We start from the raw sequence: 19,277 nt of genomic DNA, 5'->3' as shown, positions 1-19,277 counted from the left end.
CTCAATCCAATTGTGGTAAAACAATTGATGACCATACTAAAGACACCGATAGAGAAAGACAAACCAGAGTTGCTGACAACAATAAGACTTCTCGTCAAATTGCAGGAAGTGTGACAATTTATTCTTCACGAAAGATCCAGTCTAGCTACCGGTAAAATGACGTTGGCAACGTGTGGCCATCAACACCAACATCCTCTCACCCAAACTCGAAGAATTATTATCGTCATTCACCCGATATATCTTTTTCCCAGCCCAAGGAATACTGACTACAAACATTTACTGGAACCACGATTCCTGATTTTGAAATATTGCATACAATTGTTGACAGTTTTCTAGATAAGAGGAATGAAATAGACATTATAATTGACCAGATGATTTGTCCAAAAATCATATGTATTACAGAATTAATACTGATGGGTTTTTTTCTGTATTATTAATTAATTCTCTTTGTTTCGTACAGTTTTTATAATCAATATCTTATACAAGTGCATGCTCATTTGTTTATCTTTTTCATACGTTAACAGTTCGTAAGAGTTAGTTTCTAGATTGTGATGACTACTTGTGTAACTTTAATCGACATTGTGATTTACAAACTGATGATTTTATTCTAAGAATTTTATTCAGAGTGTATTTTGTGGACCTTGTTATTGTGATTTCATTATGTTCAACGTTGGAAAATGTATCGACTCGACAAGGGATTGGGCGATTAAAACGCAACATACACCTGCAAAGAGGTTGTGACAGTACGCACTGATGTAAAAAGGGCAAGGTGCATTAGAATCATTCTATTTTCAAAAACAAAATTAAAAAAAATAGGAGTAGTGGCAAAATGTCTTCTATATGATATTGTCGTATCATAACCGAATTATTCTGCAACACTAAATAACAACCAATAACACTGATCTTAAAATATGTACCAGCTTTTCATAAACTGATATGAAATGTAAATCATATTTTAAACCACAGAATTCGAAATCGTAAATGGACACTTGTTCCCTTTCATGATATCAGCGAGTGGTTTATATTAAACACTCAGTATAGCACAATAAAGCACTCAGTAAAGCACATTGTCATTTAAATTAATGCTTGACATTAATAACCCACTAATTTAAGACTAGTTTCCTTATCGATCTGAATATAAAATGGGTAAGACAAATAATTATTGCTTGTGATTACAAAATATATATCACCGGATCCGAATCAGAACACATTTAACTTTGAAATCTCATTGTGGCAAAAGACAAGAAATGAAGTGAGTAGGAAAGACACGTCCAAAACTGATGACACATATTTCATTTAGAATCGAAAATCAGTCGCTAATTAATTACATCCACTACCATACACTGCACGAAAAGTAGTCAAACTAAAGATAATAAATAATCGTATATAAAGTAAAAAAGATGCTCCATAACTGTTATAGTTACTAAAATCACCCTTGGTAATATGGGCGTCATTTTTGGAAACACACGCGTAAGATACTCCACAATCACCCGAGTCAAGAGTAAGAAGAGTGAGAGCGGAGAATGGGGGGGGGGGGAACAAGAAGCAAGCAACTGCAATGTCTCTGATGCTGCTGTCGTTATCGTCGTCATCGTCGTCGTCGTTGCTGTTGCTGTTGTTGTTGCTGAGCGTGCATAATATTATAGGAAGAATCTGATAGAGAGAATCCAAAATAATCTCGCAGAATACGAGGAGATGCAAGGACTACCAGACACATTAATTTGATTGTTTGATAGGAAATTCAATATGGCGCGTCTGATTTCGACACTTTATTCGTCAATATTAAGACGTGGTAGAGAAATTGGGATAGTAAAAACATGACAAATTATTCAAATACTAACAGATGTCCAGTTGGTCGTGTGATTTACATGATATGAACATGGTTTTAAAATAAATATCTGACAAGTGCAAAACATTATTGACTGACTGTTTAATTGATTAGGTGATTATCTAGTGACTTGGAGTGTTAGAGGATGACAGAGTGAGGAAGTCAACTGTAGTGGATGAGTGTTCAGAGTCAGTTATAGAATGATGATTGAGTGAGTGATTGAGTGAGTGAATGAGCGAATGGATAAATGATACGGTGAGTGAGTCAGTAAAAGGTGCCGGGTAATTGAAAAGTGAAGATGGGGTGTATGACTGAATGGGTCCGAGACTATGTAAGTGAGTGAGTGAGTGAGCCCAAGTAAGTGAAGTGAGTGGTATAGGATATTGAATAAGTGAGTAGGTTGTTGGGTGGTGAGTGCGTAAATTTGTGAGCGAGCAGATAGAGTGAATGAATGGAATTGAGAAAGTGAATGACTGGGCGAAAGAGTGATTGTGAGAAAGGGCGACAGTGAGTATGGGTGTTTGATTATGTGAAACGGGAGGTAAATTGAATAAGTTGGTGAACGCATGATAAAGTTGGAGATTGAATGAGAGAGTTGGTAATGAGCGTCGGAAGAGGTTTCTAACAATTAACAAAGGTATATATATATATATATATATATATATATATATATATATATATATATATATATATATATATATGGTTGTGTATTCTAACATGCTAGGTGACTTGCTGAGTGAATAGAGGATGAATGAGTGAATGATTGAATGATTGTTAGTTGACCGCGAAACATGCAGTCAGCTTTGCAAGTCCTGGGTGTTTTTGTACCAAGGCGATCGGAGACGACGGTACGAACACACAAAAAAACCATATTGCCCGGGTGTGAAGAAAATGTAAATGAGTCTCCTCATTAGGGTTGCCATTTCCTGAGGTTCTATGTTTGCGAGATGGTGTGCTCAGATAAGGCCAAATAGCCGTACTATCCCTTTGGGTAGAAGGGCCAGGAACTAAGTGAAGTATTGTATAGGTCACTGACTAACGGGGATACGGGTAGCACATAGATATATTTGATCGACCATAAATACTGAGCGGCTTTATGGTCTAGAGGTAAGATATTCGGCTTGTGACCTGTAGGTCTCGGGTTCAAGTCTCGCTGTGAGAGGAGCAAAGTTGAAACCATTAGTCTCAATATTTTCTTAAGATGAAAAATGAATACAATATGGCCGGTAAAACATTGTTGACTGTCGGAAAACTTTTTAATAGCATTCGTCATTTATGAAGTGTTGATGTGTTGACATCATGCAATGCGCTTAGAGCGTAAATTAAAACTTAATTGGTGCTATGCGTTTAGTTAAATTACTCACAACATCCATCAGCCGGATAACATACTAACATATAAAACTTATGTGTAACCTGAAACTTTATAGTCTGGTTAATGGAATTAAGTGAGAACTATTCATAAAATTGGCTGTCTAAAAACAATAACAAAGAGATGAGTTCTTTGGGACCGAGTTTTAAAATGTTAAAGTGCTTTTAATGGCAATTTGAGAGGTGGGGGAGTCCATTATAAGAAGGAAAACTGGGCGTGAATTATCAGAAACAAGTTGACTACCGAGCAAAACAAAGGAGTGTTAAATGGTGTTTGGGCAACCGAAACTCTGACTCGAGCAATATCAATTCTAATGACGAAATTTAATAATAATAATAATAATAATAATAATAATAATAATAATAATAATAATAATAATAATAATAATAATAACAATAATAATATAATAATAAATAATAATAATAATAATAATAATAATAATAATAATAATAATAATAATAATAATAATAATAATAATAATAATAATATAATAATAATATAATATATAATCATATATATAATCATAATATAATATATTATTATTATTATTATTATTATTATTATTATTATTATTATTAGTTAATTCTCATAAATTGGAGCTTTTGTATAAATCACTATACCGTTCGCTTTGCGAGTGTTCCAAATACAAACCCAAATCAGACTTGTAAGGTGGAATCTAATTATTAATCTCCACATGCCACTGTGCATATTTAACGACAATAAGCCAAATAATCGATTCTTACACAATCTCGCTATACTGCCAGAATAGACTGCACAGGCAATTTTTAAGTAAAGCTAAACAAAAATAAGTCAGGTCTGTAAAACAAAAACAATATTTGCGCTAACAGCTTTTCAAATAGCATTTTTTTTAAAAACACCCTAGGACAAGTATAAAACAAAAAAGGGTTTAAGCAATTCATGAAATGAAGGCATATTATTTTGTCAAGAAATTAAAATCTACATTTTGTTTGTTAGTTTGTTTTATTTTGGGGGGCTTTTTGTTTGTTTTGTTTGTTTGTTTCTTTGGTTGTTTGGTTTGCCAGCTGAATAGATAGGAATAATGGGTAGAATTCTATAAATACGTGAATTTTGTATAAAACATGAAATCATAAGCATAATATGTATGATTGCTGTTGTAAAGCAAAGAAAACGTATACTAAACAATTTTAGAGAATATTAAGGTAAGGTGAAAGGCATCTGAAACATAGCATTATAATGTACCAAAAAATACTCCGCATGTGTTTCCCTTCCCAAATTAAATGAGCATCCGTTTTTCTTGCTTTCTGATTACCGGACTCCAGTGCGTGAAACGTATTTTACTAAAGATTGTTATGATAAAGCTTAAACATTAAGCGAATTAAGATGTTATTGTCACCAATGACTCACCGAACATGCTCCCTGTCGCCTGGTTGTCAATTAAGTGGAGACCACCTAAACATCAATCAATCAACAAAACAATACTTCACAATTTTACATTTCCAAGCTCCAAATTATCTCACATAGTTCTTTTATTCGACTCGATTTCTCTGTGAATCATGTTTTCGTAGTTGGAATGGCTTCTCTGCCGCACTCTGGAAAAACACGTAATTTCAAATGTTGGTGAGAAAACCCGCCCTTCAAATATCGTTCGATTAAAATGACCCTCACCTTGGAAAAAAACCCCTCCAACCCGGGACTTCGCGAAGTTTGAGAGGGTAATTTTTCCCACATGAGGGTCATTTTAATCGATTAATTTTTGAAGGACGAGTTTTCTGACTAATATTATAAATACATGTTTTTTTCAGAGTGCAATTCTCTCTTACGTTCAGCTCGGTACAGAAGCTAAAAAAGTTGAAGTGTAATGTGAAAGAGCACACAAGCGTTATGGATTTTCAAAATCCTGGAAAGTTAAATCTTCCCCCTGTATTAAATTACTAACGCGTTGATTTGGTGGCTATGAAGTAAATAAACACCAGAATGTCTGAAATAAGGAACTCCGATAGAAGTGAACGGCTTCAAAAGTCTAATAAATTGTAAAAGGAATATAAAACACACTAAGGTCATTACGAGGATATGTGTACTTCCCTTTCTTTTGTGACGATACATTACATAAAGAAGTGGGAGACATGAAATCGCAAACGGCCATTAAGTTGAAGGTGGAAGGAATATTTCAAAAGAAGACATTCAAAGGCGCCCATTTAGAACCAAAAAAAAAAATTAATAAAACAGCAACCTTTAGGTAGTATAACTGCTGAGGGCAGAAGGCAATATCAACCGTATGATTCACTCATTTGTCAGCATCATAATCACTCCAAAATAATACAGAATACTCTAGTATACAATTGATAATCTTAATTAATACTCCCATAATAAGTAATAAAAAAAGATCCAGTATCTTGGTCTTGGTTTAACTGAAATCTTCCATTTTCCAACTTATTCAAGTATAGATTTAATCCCGATTCGATCAGACGTAGCTGGACTAGGTATAAGATACCAAGTTTGGTTACTTGCATTTTGGGGCATATCATCCACAACTATCAATCTCATTTATTGCGACTTACGGTGATTGGAAATAAGCCAGTCATGTTTGTCATCATTATTATTATTATTATTATTATTATTATTATTATTATTATTATTATTATTATTATTATTATTATTATTATTATTACTATTATTACTATTATTATTATTATTATTATTATTATTATTATTATTATTATTATTATTATTGTTATTATTATTATTATATCTCATGACCGAAGAAACGGCACCAAAATGTATCGTTGAGACATTAGATAAACAGGAAATACGTGCGCTGGTGGTTAATCTATTGTACAAATAATATTTATATCGGGCAGTTACAAAACAAAAACACGCCGCTGTTCATTTATTTCTAAAAAGTTCAAAAGATATCTTTTTCAAATTTGTATTAGTTAGAACTATTCTTTATTAATAGAATGGCAAAATATAAAAATAGTTAGATTTACGACTTTTTTTGTTTTTTTTTGTTTTGATAATATAAAATCTAGTAACACCACCTAAAAATTTCGATATCGAAAAGCTGACGCAATCCATTGTGTTACTTGCGCGTTGTAATATGTTAAAGAACACCTGGGAAACTTCTGTGCACAATGCATTACGAAAAGAACTAAATTCCAAATCATTTAAGAGGGAAAGAACATCAAGATAGCCTAACAGTGTGTTGAATAAACAACAAAAAACAGAGCGATGAAGCTACTCAATATGTTTCCTACAAATGGCGATAACATGACAAAAAGGATTTTATGTTAGAAATGCATAAAATTAGTCATAACGATGTAGTGTAGGGACAGAAAAATCACGAATACCAGTAGCATGAACAATCGTTTGTTAAAGAAAATAATTGTTTCAGCTGATATTTCATGGAATGGCAAGACCCAAATACACTTCATTGACACAACAAAATAAAACTATTGTAAGAAAATCTTTTGCGAACACCTTTATCCAGGAAGAAATTAATTTCCTTTTTAAAAAAAAAAAAAAAAGATGGTGCTGCATCGCATATGAGCAAATGAACACAACTTTTTCTTCAGGGTAAGAGTATTCATTCATTTCATAGAAAAAGACAACTGGCCGCCTCAATCACCCAGCCTGAATCCAATGGATTACGCAATTTTGAATTCTTTGACCAAGCAGGTTTATAGTCGACAAAGATCCGCATTCATAGAAGAAACCTTGAGAGAAGGAATTGTTAGGGAGGATTTAACAATTGAGGAAATTCAGAAGTACATTTCACGTTGGAAAAAGAGACTACGTTGGTGTCATTAAAGAGGGCGGGGTGCTGTTGATGAGTGTGAGTGTGCTATATTGACGGATTTCTTACACGATGAGGAGAATTATGATGAAAATAATGTTTAAGGTGACATAATTAATGTTTTCTTAAAATGGCAACAAATGTTAAGATCATCGCCATTTTACTCTCTGCAATGTTGCGTCATTTTTCTCTGATATTGTATTTCTGAACACGGTTTTGAAAAATCATTATATTTTTTCTGTTCCTCAATTCATATTCATGAAATTGTGGACAGTCTACGTATAAAGATTTGTCTGATTTGTGTTAAGAATTTGAAAGAAATTAAAAGTATTGGAGACACAAGCCGACAAAAGCGGCGTGTTCTTGGGTTTTCATTTGTTTGTTTGTTGTTGTTTTTTTGTTTTGTTTGTTTGTTGTTGTTTTTTTTTTTTTTTTATTATGAGGGTGGGGGGGGGGGGTTGTGGCCGCCCGAGATCACAACTGACAGTCCACCCCGGATAATCGCAACTCGGTTTAATTGCAACTTTCGGTTATCCGCAACATTTCCCAAGAAACGGAATTAATTCTATATAAAAGTCACTTGTTAATTGCAACAAACTACGGGGGGCCGGTTTTGGTGCTATAGTCGTGTGTCACCTATCTATTAAAGATAAAAGAGGGCAGAGCTTTGCGGTACGTGTTTGTGTGGTCATCTGTGACAATTAGATATGAGAGCATAGTTTAGACAACAGGAAGACGATGACAGTTGTGAGGAGAGACTGAGCGATGATATCCTTTGTTTTGTGATTGACAACTGTACATTGTGACCAACGGGTTTGGTGAGAGCTTATTGTCTCTCATCACGGCTAATCTCTTGGACTCTTACAAATGTTGAGAAAAAAAAAGTGAAAATGAATCCAATCTTAAGCTGTCGGCTTGCCTCAAAGTTGCTTTTTCTTGTCAAAATCTATACAGGGCTGCCATATATTTTTTATTCCAATCAAATTTCTCAGTCTGTGGTGGACTCAGAAAAATGTTTACAGCAACTGGTTTGAGTTTACCATATTTGTGTAAATGTTGTAATAGTGGACAGGAAACTCAACTTCGGTTAATCGCAACATATACGGAGGGGACTGTATGTATATATATATATATATATATATATATATATATATATATATATATATATATGATGACGACGACGACGACGACGATGACGACGACGATGATGATGACGATGATGATGATGATGATATTATGACGATGACGATGATGATGATGAAGAAGAAGAAGAAGAAGAAGAAGAAGAAGAAGAAGAAGAAGAAGAAGAAGAAGAAGAAGAAGAAGAAGGAGGAGGAGGAGGAGGAGGAGGAGGAGGAGGAGGAGGAGGAGGAGGAGAAGAAGAAGAAGAAGAAGAAGATGATGATGATGATGATGATGATGATGAAGAAGAAGAAGGAAGAAGAAGCGCCATTAAATTAATAAAGACTTAACAAATAACAAGGCAACTATCTGATCTCGACATCTTTATTTACTCAGCAGATATCGATATATTTTATCAAATTGCCTGTGTTTTTATTTCTGTCTGCTTGTCAGCATTGAAAGGAGATAATGAATACGTAGGAGTAGGATAAGAGGGCAACAGGGGCCAGTGAAATAGACAAATTAGACAGCGCCAGAGACGAGATGAAGTATCAAACAGATTACACACCCAAACCACCAGTCTTTCTCCACAATCGGAACGCCCATCATCCACTTCCTGTCCTCATCCATTCCCCTCACAAGCTCACATAACTTGGCTGTTCTCGAACACTCTATTTACATTCAGGATATCGATCTCTCTCTCTCTCTCTCTCTCTCTCTCTCTCTCTCTCTCTCTCTCTCTCTCTCTCTCTCTCTCTCTCTCTCTCTCTCTCAAGCATGCCTGTACTTTCTCCATCGCTCATTTTACATATTTTAAATCTCAATCAATTTGTCACTCCTAGAGCCTCCCTCCCCTCTCCCCATATATATATATATATATATATATATATATATATATAATATATATATATATATATATATATATGTATATATATAATATATATAATTATATTTTATATTTATATATAATATAATATATATATATATATATATATATATATATATATATATATATATATATCAGCTTTGTTGATATTCTCATTGTTTTTTGTTGTCGATGTTTGTTTGTTTTGTTGCTTTTATGTTGTTGCCCGTTGTTGTTTGAGGGTTTTTTTTTTCTTTTATATTTTATTTTCGTGTTTTTGCTATTCGACTTTAATGTGTGATTTTTAAATTTAAATTCTATTTAGCAACGCTTGAATATAGTTTTGGCTATCCCAAGGCCCATTAAATCCCAGAAGGCTATGTACAATCTCATCAGACAACTATAGGACCAAATTGGCTTGGGTTATAACACCCATTTGTGTGATATCTTAATTAGATTATTCTATATCAAGTAGAAAAATAACAACGAAAAGATATAAAATGCATAACTGAATAATATTTTAAAATTTGAGCAAAGAAAAAAAATGGCACAAAGGATTCCTAAGCTTTATGAATTTTGGACGGTTTTGATTTAAACAGCAGGATTGAATATTGAATTGAACTTAACAGATTATTTTTTCAGGTAGTTTCTGAATGCCATAACAACAACAAAAATGGAAACCCTGTACAACAAACAATCAGCCTTACCGTAACGTTTGAATGATCCAAAAAAAAAAAAAAAATACACCAATGTTATGCACGACAGTGAACGCGGTTTCTTTCGCATACAACTTGTCATACCAAGCGGGATAAATCAGAAAAATGCAAGCTTTTAAGAAATATTTTTGAGTTGTTCCCCTTCGTAGTTCACTGAGAGCGGAAAACAATATTATTATTTTAAACGTTTGTTTTTATGGGCGCTTTACACTTTAAGACACTTGCGAAACGTGTATCATTTCAGCAGCAGTCAAAAGGACGATGATAGAAAAGTTAAAAGATTTAGATCTATCTATCAAGCAACGAACATAGATCAAAAGTATATATTACAGCGATATATCCTTGTACTAGCCTGAAACCACTTTCAAGTCCCACACCAAGATTGCCACAGGATCTCCCCGAAAAATATGGAAACACTCATAATATCTCGATGAACACAGTGGCAGGTCTGATACCTGAACGCAATTATGGGCTTTGTTTAACATTGTTGTAATGGACAACGTCCGTTTGCGTCGGTTTGAGAGTATTTCCATTACAACAATAAGCCCATAACAATTGAATTATCGGACCAGCAAATAAGTATACGTCGACTCAGATTGTTACAAAATAAGCGCCTATAACATTGTCAGAACAGGCAGAAAATGTAGGAATAATATTAAAATGAAATAAAATCATATCTGAAAAGATAAAGATAGATAATACCGATTTTCTCTCAGGGAAAAAACTCCAACATTTGTTCTTTTGTCATGTGGCCGACCTCTTTCAGAGGTTAGGCGGTCTTTCACTCAGGCGTATATAACTATAACTTACGCCTTATATATATATATACCTTTGAAAGATCCGATGAGTACTTTTAGCCGATCATTATTTTGTGTAGACCAAAGGATGACAGCAAAACATATTATATCAGATAAAACCGGATGTTTGGGTCTTATAGTATAAAAGTACAAGGGAAGGAATGCAGATGATCAATAATGTGAGTTTTTTTGGGGGTTTTTTGTTGATTTATTCCCCTTGGCAATACAATGTGATAATCGTATTACCATTCATTATCATGAATATCATCATAATGGCCATTAATTTTATCATCATCCGTATCATTGTCGCCATAATTATTTCTCCAACACTTATCATCACCACCAATTCCATCACAATCTCAGGAATAAATGACGAAATGTGTCGCTTAATCAATAGGAACTATGAAACAATATGAAATATGAAACAAAATAATGAATCACGAAGTAGTTAAATAAACCCTCTTTCTTCATACTATGCATCATATTCATATTTAATATATAGATATAGAACAAATAAAGTTGATGTCACTCAGCTCTTTGTTATTGTTTTTAAACCGCCAGCTGGGTGATTAGTTCTCACTTAAGTTCCCCCTAACAGACTATAAACGTTAACAGTTGTGTGTGTTAGTACAATTCATCTGGCGGATAGAATATACCAGCATTTTACCTTTTCGCACAACATCAGTATGGGTTACTATTTTAGACTATACCGTTTTCAGCATCTGATTCAATCCGGCATGATACCGGCTCGAGATGGTGGGTCATATATATATATTCCGGACAACATGGCTGACACCTGTTGACATTGAGCTTCGGCTCAGTGGATAGTCTTATGTTTCCATTTATTCACTGTGTGGAATCTTTAATTTTTACCTGATGTGGACTAATCTTAATATTGGAACTTTTAACTTAAGATCTATTAAAAGTAACATTCGAAAGGAACAACTGTGTCAAGATTTAGAAAGTTATAAAATCGATGTGTTGTGTTTACAAGAGACGAAGATCCAAGATGGCGTCGACCAAACAATAAATGGTCACAGACTGCTGTGCTTTGCTTCCAGTTCACCTCACTATGGATGTGGATTTCTCATAAATAAAAACTGCAGGGATTTGACTAGTGACGAATGGAATGTTTCGGACAGAATATGTGTTCTTGAGCTTAAGTGTAAGATCAATTCAAGGAACCAGAATAACGATAACAAAGACGATCACGGTAAGAAGACGTTCACTATCTCAATCGTAAATGTTTACGCACCAACAAGTCAACGCGCAAAACAATACCCAGAGGAAACTGATAAATTTTACAAAGACCTAGACGATACACTGAACAAAATAGGAAACAAATCAATATTAATAATTGCTGGAGATTTTAATGCCAAAGTAGGAAAACGTCTCGACAGTGACACACTATGTTTAGGATCATACTCAAAAGGAAAACGTAACGATAACGGAGAAAAATTAGTCCAGTTCTGTGAACAGAGAAAACTTTTCATAACAAACAGTGCTTTCAACCACCCATCAAGACACCAGACAACATGGGTAGGACAAAGGAAAGACCAAACCCAAGACAAAATGATAACAATACACAACCAAATAGACTATATCATATGTCGACACCGCCATAAACACTACTCAACCAACTCGCGATCATACGGTGGTACACTGCTAACATCCGATCACAAACTTGTAAAAACGAATTTCAACATAAATGTGTACAGACAACGAAGACAGAAAGGTAAAACGGCAGTCAAAATAAACACGGCAAAAATAGTAAATGAGCGAGAATGTCGCATTCATTACCAATATGAACTTAACTCAAGTCTATGGAAAATAAAGCAAAACAGTAATCCAAACAATGAATGGAAAGAGACGCAAGCGGCAATGAAATATGCGGGGGAAGAAAGTGCAGGCTCTATTAATACAACTAAGAACAAACCAAATCGAACGCCTAACATCGCTATTAACGATCTATCGCGGCAACAAAAAGAACTTAGGATCAGGATACAAAACACGAAAGACTCGGAAGAAATAATAAACCTGAAAACGGAACGAAACAAAATACTGCATTCAATTCGATCACTTACAATAAAACACAGAAACGAGGAATTAGACAAAAAAGTGGAAGACATAGAAAAGTCCAAAAATAACGCATCGTCTATGTTCAAAGCGACGAAATCTCTGAACCGAAAACCATTCGAGAACCCAAAACTACAGGATAAATTTGGCAAACAGACAACAAATCCCAACGATATCCTTGACATTGTAACTGACCACTTCCAGCAGAAATTTCACAAACAAGTCTCACAAATATCGCCCTTCTCAGGAAACCCTAGAGACCTAAACAACCGCATCACAACAACTGAAGTTAGAAATAGCATAAAGTGCCTAAACAATAACAGATCCCCAGGCGAAGATGAAATTCCCGCTGAATTGCTGAAATGCGGTACCCTCTCCCTGGATCTGAGCATTGCAAACATAATGAACAAAACATTCTCAACACACAAAGACTGGACATAAACAGCGGTGTCCTAATTACAATACAAAAACCAGGAAAAACGAAAGGACCCGTAAACAACCTGCGCCCAATAACATTACTGAATACCATAAGAAAAACACTGTCAACTATTGTCCTCAACAGAATTAGACCGAAAATAGAAAATTATCTATCACATAGCCAAAGCGGGTTTCGCCAAGACCGAAGCACATCGGACGTTGTATGGACACATAAATGGTTGGCAGCAAAGGCACTCAAAGAAAACATATCCATAACAATATCCGGAATCGATATGTCCGCAGCCTTTGATACGATCGACAGAGGAAAACTTTTGGAGATATTAACAGAAATAGTAGACGAAGACGAGCTCCGAATAATCCGATTTCTCCTCAGCAACACAAAGATACAACCAAGGATATACGGGGCCACAAAACAGACGCAGTTCGAAAGTAACATCGGGACCCCCCAAGGAGATAGTCTGAGCCCGATTCTGTTCACAATATACTTAGAACACGCTCTGAAAGAAGTTCGAAAAGTCATTCCAAAACCAACGACTCATATTGAGAATGCAATCCCTAGAGAAATCGCCTATGCAGATGATGTCGATTTTATTGGATCAACACCAGCAAATATAGACATCATACAAAATACCCTCATGAAATATAACCTCCAAGTCAATGCCAATAAAACCGAATTTACAACAATATCGAGGAACAAAGAGGAATGGAAAAGAACAAAGAAAGTCGGCTCACTAATTGGAGACACCGAGGATGTACAAAGAAGAAAACAGCTATCAAACGCCGCACTCAGTAAACTCACCAATGTATGGATTAGAGGTGACAAAATAAAGAGAAAAACCAAACTGAAACTGTACCATGCTCTTGTAAAACCGGTACTTCTGTATAACTGCGGCACTTGGGCGTTGACAAAATCCGAAGAAGAACATCTGGATGCCTTCCATCGCACACAGCTAAGAAGGGTACTGGACATCAAATACCCCAAAAAGATCTCAAATGAATCACTCTATAAGATCACAAAAGAAAGACCAATCTCCCTTGACATTTTACAACAACGATGGCAACTTTTCGGTCACATACTACGCAGGGACAAAAACATACCAGCAAACCAAGCCATGTCGGGATACTTCCAAAAACACGGGAACCTTTTCAGAGGAAGACCGATCACAACACTCCCCGTGATCCTAAACAAAAACCTCACAACACTTGGACAAAGCATTAGTCTCATAACGGCAGGGGACCTTGAAAATCTGAGAACCCTAGCAGAGGACCGGCAATATTGGAGACACCTCACACAGGAAATACTGGAAACAGCCAAGGCGACCCGATCTTTCGGTCGAGACGCGAAAGGCATCTAAGTCAAGAAGTAAGTCATATCATTATGCTCATAATATCTCTGCAAGGTCGTTCACCCCAACCTCAGAGTAAATCAAATCAAAATGTTATCTCCTGCTCCATTGTCAAAACGACGCTTTCAAAACATAGAATATTTCTAATCGCAGTCTAACTACAGTCACATCTCCATTATGCGATCCCCTGAAACCGAACAGTAGATGAGATGAAACGTCTTGGTCGAATAATGTAATAGTTGAGAACATAATTTTTGTTGTTTTTATACTATTTCCATGAAAACGGCGAAACTTAAATAATTTGGGTGATCAGACATAATAAGATGAAACGGGACTTGTCTTGTATTTAAATTATTTATTATCAATGTCTCGATAATCAGGGCAAAATACTGAGGATAGAGATGTTCGCATAATCAAGACGTGACTGTATGGATGGTAATGGTTGATACAGATTGTTCCAGGATCAGGAATGAAATATGACAGACTATGACAGCCTGTATAGAATTACAAGTTATGCACTAGAGGAAGAGCGGTGACGGGTGGAGAGAGAGAGAGGGAGAGAGAGAGAGAGAGAGAGAGAGAGAGAGAGAGAAAGAGAGAGAGGGGGCGGGAAGAGAAAGAAAGACAGAGAGAGAGAGAGAGAGAGAGAGAGAGAGAGAGAGGGGGGGCGGGGAGAGAAAGAAAGAAAGACACACAGAGAGAGAGAGAGAGAGAGAGAGAGAGAGAGAGAGAGAGAGAGAGAGAGGTGTTGGTGGTGGTTACCAATGAATGGTAAAAAATTATAACAAGGAATCACAAAAATAGAAAGGAAGAGAAGTAGGTGGGTAAAAAGGGCGGTAGCGGGGGAGGGGTGGCTATTGAAAATCAATAAGAAGCTGGAGAAGACAATAGGAGACTATAAAAATATAGTGAAATGAGTTTTATGGTAAAAACAAATGGTTGCAGGTTGCAGGTCACAGGAAGTTCTATTAGTTGTAGCATCACATTAGTAGTAATAGTAGTAGTAGTAGTAGTAGTAGTAGTAGTAGTAGTAGTAGTAGTAGTAGTAGTAGTAGTAATAGTAGTAGTAGTAGTAGTAGTAGTAGTAGTAGTAGTAGTAGTAGTAGTAGTAGTAGTAGTAGTAGTAGTAGTAGTAGTAGTAGTAGTAGTAGTAGTAGTAGTAGTAGTAGTAGTAGTAGTAGTAGTAGTAGTGGTTGTGGTTAATCGTTCATTATCTTCACCTCCGACATGCCATCATCATCTCCTCAATCTCCTCTACGCTCTCTTCGTTTTTCTCCACCCCCTCTTGCTTTTCCTCACCACACTTCTCATATCTCTCATCAGTGTTGTCATCGTCGTCATCATCGTCATCATCATCCACAACAACAACATTATCAAAACTCTTGTATAACTCTCTCCATAACCATTGTTACTATTTCAGTAAACAGCAATTTAACGATACTTATTGGAAGTAATTATAGACGAACTGTGGTGAAGAAAAGAAGACCATAGTAAATAATGCTTACTATTAAGTGGTGGTTTCAAAGGATTCACTAAATGAAGGGGTAAAGAACCTATAGAAATGTAGCTTTAATTCTAACTAGTATCGCCTCGTTTTCATTTCTCTTGTTTTTCTTGTAACTGTCATTAATGGAAAGGGAGATAGGGGAATTAAATACAAAAGATATAGTGTCACATATTGGCTACACATTTTCGTTATTTGGCAAAAAATCGCGCGAGGTCCCAGATCTTAGCGTTTTTGCCAAGATGAGGTTTATTTTAAATCAATCGATATTTGAAGGCCAATTTTCTGGCCAAATTTATTAATACGTGTCTTTTCAGAGTATGGCAGTTAATTTGTTAATCATTGTTTTGGCTGATTACAAAGCTGCTGTCACTGTTTCCTCAGCGGTGATAGTTGGCCAAGTCTAAAGAGAGGAATTTAATAAGTGAGTAAACTGTTGTTGCTTTTCATGATCATGATAAGAGTAGCTGGATTTTCTGCATAAGCCCAAAAGTTTGTAACTCTAAACCGTGGGAAATAGAGAATTTGGTTGTTTTATTTTTCTTTTTGGCTTTTTTTTTGTTTTGTTTTGTTCTGATTTGTTTTTGTTTTTTTATTTTGTCGTTGCTTTTCGGGGTTTGTTATTTTTTTTTAGTTTCGCTTTTTTTTATGACATAAATTTGAAGAGTGATTTTAAACCTTGTTTCTAACGCATGCTTAGCTCCCAGATTAATGTTTTTGAGTTAATCTCTTTATATGAAAAAGAAGTTCAATTTGCTTTGAAGTATTTTGTTATTTTTTCCTAACACAACAGTGAACACATAGATCGTTATAAAAGAAACTGTAACTTGTTTTCTGGAAAGCTCTTCGTTGCCGTTTCTCCCTAGTCACATTGTGTGCGTATTGATCGGTTTAAGTTATTTTGAAATAAAACAAAAGTGTCTTGATTGATCCATTTCTTACACCTCATCTTTTGATTAGATTTCAGTGTGCCAATAAGTTTTTATGGTTTCTTTCTCTACGATGACAGACACATGTTATTTACAACAACAAAAATAGCTGGGCATTGGTAATCAATGACAATAGAGCAATAACCCAAGTGTTCCAATTGAGTTCCAATTACTATATTATATGTTATTAATCCAGCAACTCATCCGTTCTGCTTTATATTCCTTAAAAGTACGTTATAATAACTCAGGCCTGAATCTTCTAGATTTAATTCAAAGCCTCTGTATACACCGGATTTGAACTCAAGACAAATAAAAACAATGAGAATGCAACTCAAGCTGCCTATTCACGATTGGGCAAGTAGGTCCTATGTAGAAGACAGAGTGACAGATATAGATAGCAGTCAAATCGATTTACTGAGAATAGAGGGTGGGGAATGACCGGGAAGGGAATGGAAGTGGGTTGGGGGGGGGGGAGTGGAGGGGGGGGGGGGGGGGGGGGGGGGGGGCTTTACCTATACTTATAGGTCTTGAAATAATCAACACTCACGACTTTGCTTTTGGGTTTTAATTTTTAAGCTGATTTGTTTGGACAAAGGAGTAGGACAAATGCGAAGAGGCTGGAAGGAAGTTGGATCAGACAGACGGGTCGATGTACAGTCTGTACTTTGACGAAACATATTTTCATTCTTTTGGTGACCAGAACACGTTTACCCAATATATCAATAGATTGAGATGTTTCCGATTTGCCAACACATTTCAGATTCGAAGCTTCCAGAAGTCTCCGGTTTGTAACCATCGGTAAAGTGAGGGTGACTTTTATCTAAAGATATGTGAGTTAATGGTTTTCTGGCCAAAACAAACAAGAGTGTTTTTTCAGAGTTTGAAAAAGCTGGAAAATGGGAATTTTCAAGTTTCTCGTCAATAATTACACACCTCTCAGCCAATTATATGTAGTTAGTAATTTTTAAAGCGAAGAAAAATACTTATGAAACTATATGATTAAAAGACAACGGTGTGATTATTTTTTAATAAAAGGAGGGGGGAGGGGGTTATAGATACCAGTATGTACCAAATATAGTTTTCGAACAACAATGATCTTGCGATATTAAATCAAATGAAATGTGGAGTACAAATATTACAGATTCCATACAGATGTATTTGAAATGCCAATGACTTCCTATTCGAAGTGCAACCTTGGGAGCGCACACATGGGGGAAGAGTCTTGATTTTCATTAACCTCCCCCCACCCCCTCCCTCCCTCCACGGCCCCTCAAAAAATGTCTCCCTATTCCATTTTTTTTTAAATTCAAAAATTCGTCGGCGATTATGTTTTAGCTGGAAAAAAATGGATTGGCGGTTTCTGTCAAAAAGTTTCTTTTGTCATCAGGCTGTGTTTATATTTGGCTTATGGTTAATAACAAATAAAAATTAAAAATGGAAACCGTGACATATGAACATTCGATACATTCTTATTTTGATTTTTTTTCCTTTTCTTTTCCGTTTTTTTTTTTAATTGGGGAGGGTGTATCGCGGTGTCATTTTTTTTTCAAACAATAACAGACTTTCCCAATATTCAGGGGTAAAGTCAGTTGTCACATTAACGATGATTCACATTTATTTTATTAAAGTTTTATTTTAGTAAGAACGGAGTTCATCTCACTCCAGCTATATTATATTTTAGTAGGCTTGGAAAAACTTTGCCTTCTAATATTAGATTACTACTCCTTTAATAGCCTTCTCTTTGACTTCATTTCAAATTAGTGCCCTGACGACCAGACCAGTCCACTCCTCGTATAATTTATATTTTAAAGATTTTTATCTTGCTATTGGAAGTTGGTCAAACTTCAGTATTTGATTCTAATATCAAGACGCCGGGAACTTGACCGTTTACCTTTGCCAGCCACTGTCAGGAGTGTCGGAACCGGGCGTCATAAAAAATATCCTCTGCCTGGGAGTAGGACCTCACTAGTCGACACACCTTTATCCTCAAGATCCAGAAGTTTTGTAATATTGTCATCGTATCATTTGTAACTCTGTGATCATTACTTATTTATAAGAACATTCATCTCATTAAACTTCATCTTTCTATATTCTCATCATCTGAAATCAATTCGTCATTTGTTCTTTATTTTTAAAAGTAACTAGTAAATTCTGGTCGCCATAATTTCCACATCTTTGGTTTATGAATGTAGTCGAGATAGCTCTTAAGGACTCAATTAGACCATGACATCACTTGATTTTTAAAAAATCCATATCAACAAAGGCAAAAGGGTATTCCAGATTTCCCTTTGAAGAACAGAGTCGATGCACGGTATTTTGACATAAAATCGGATGAAAATGGTAAGATATAGTGCCAAGTTAAATTCATTATTGATCCGAACACGTATACCACCAATGTACTTATGTAGTTTGAGATCACCTATAAGTCTCATCCGGACAAAAGCACAAAATCCAACAAAGAGGAATACACTCAAATGTTTGCATTATACATTCAAAATAACAAATATAATAT

General features: G+C 35.4%; 1 protein-coding gene across 3 annotated transcripts in view; it reads right to left on the bottom strand.

Moving 5' to 3' along the window:
* LOC144971181 (uncharacterized) overlaps window positions 1-19,277 on the bottom strand; it is a 193,419-nt gene that overhangs the window by 102,063 nt on the left and 72,079 nt on the right. The window contains exon 1 of one of the 3 annotated variants that reach the window (XM_078911668.1): window positions 4,584-4,768. The exons of the other annotated variants lie outside the window; for them this stretch is intronic. The gene's annotated coding sequence lies outside the window, so the exon portion shown is untranslated. Of the gene's footprint in view, window positions 1-4,583; window positions 4,769-19,277 lie in introns of those variants that run through there. 3 annotated transcript variants of the gene reach the window in all.

This window comes from Berghia stephanieae, chromosome 4 (assembly GCF_034508935.2).
Source record: "Berghia stephanieae isolate SIO BIC M18660-M18661 chromosome 4, UCSD_Bste_1.3, whole genome shotgun sequence".
Lineage (NCBI taxonomy): Eukaryota > Metazoa > Mollusca > Gastropoda > Nudibranchia > Aeolidiidae > Berghia > Berghia stephanieae.
The sequence above is the reverse complement of the archived record's forward strand: the minus strand, read 5'-3'. Positions and strand labels throughout refer to the sequence as shown.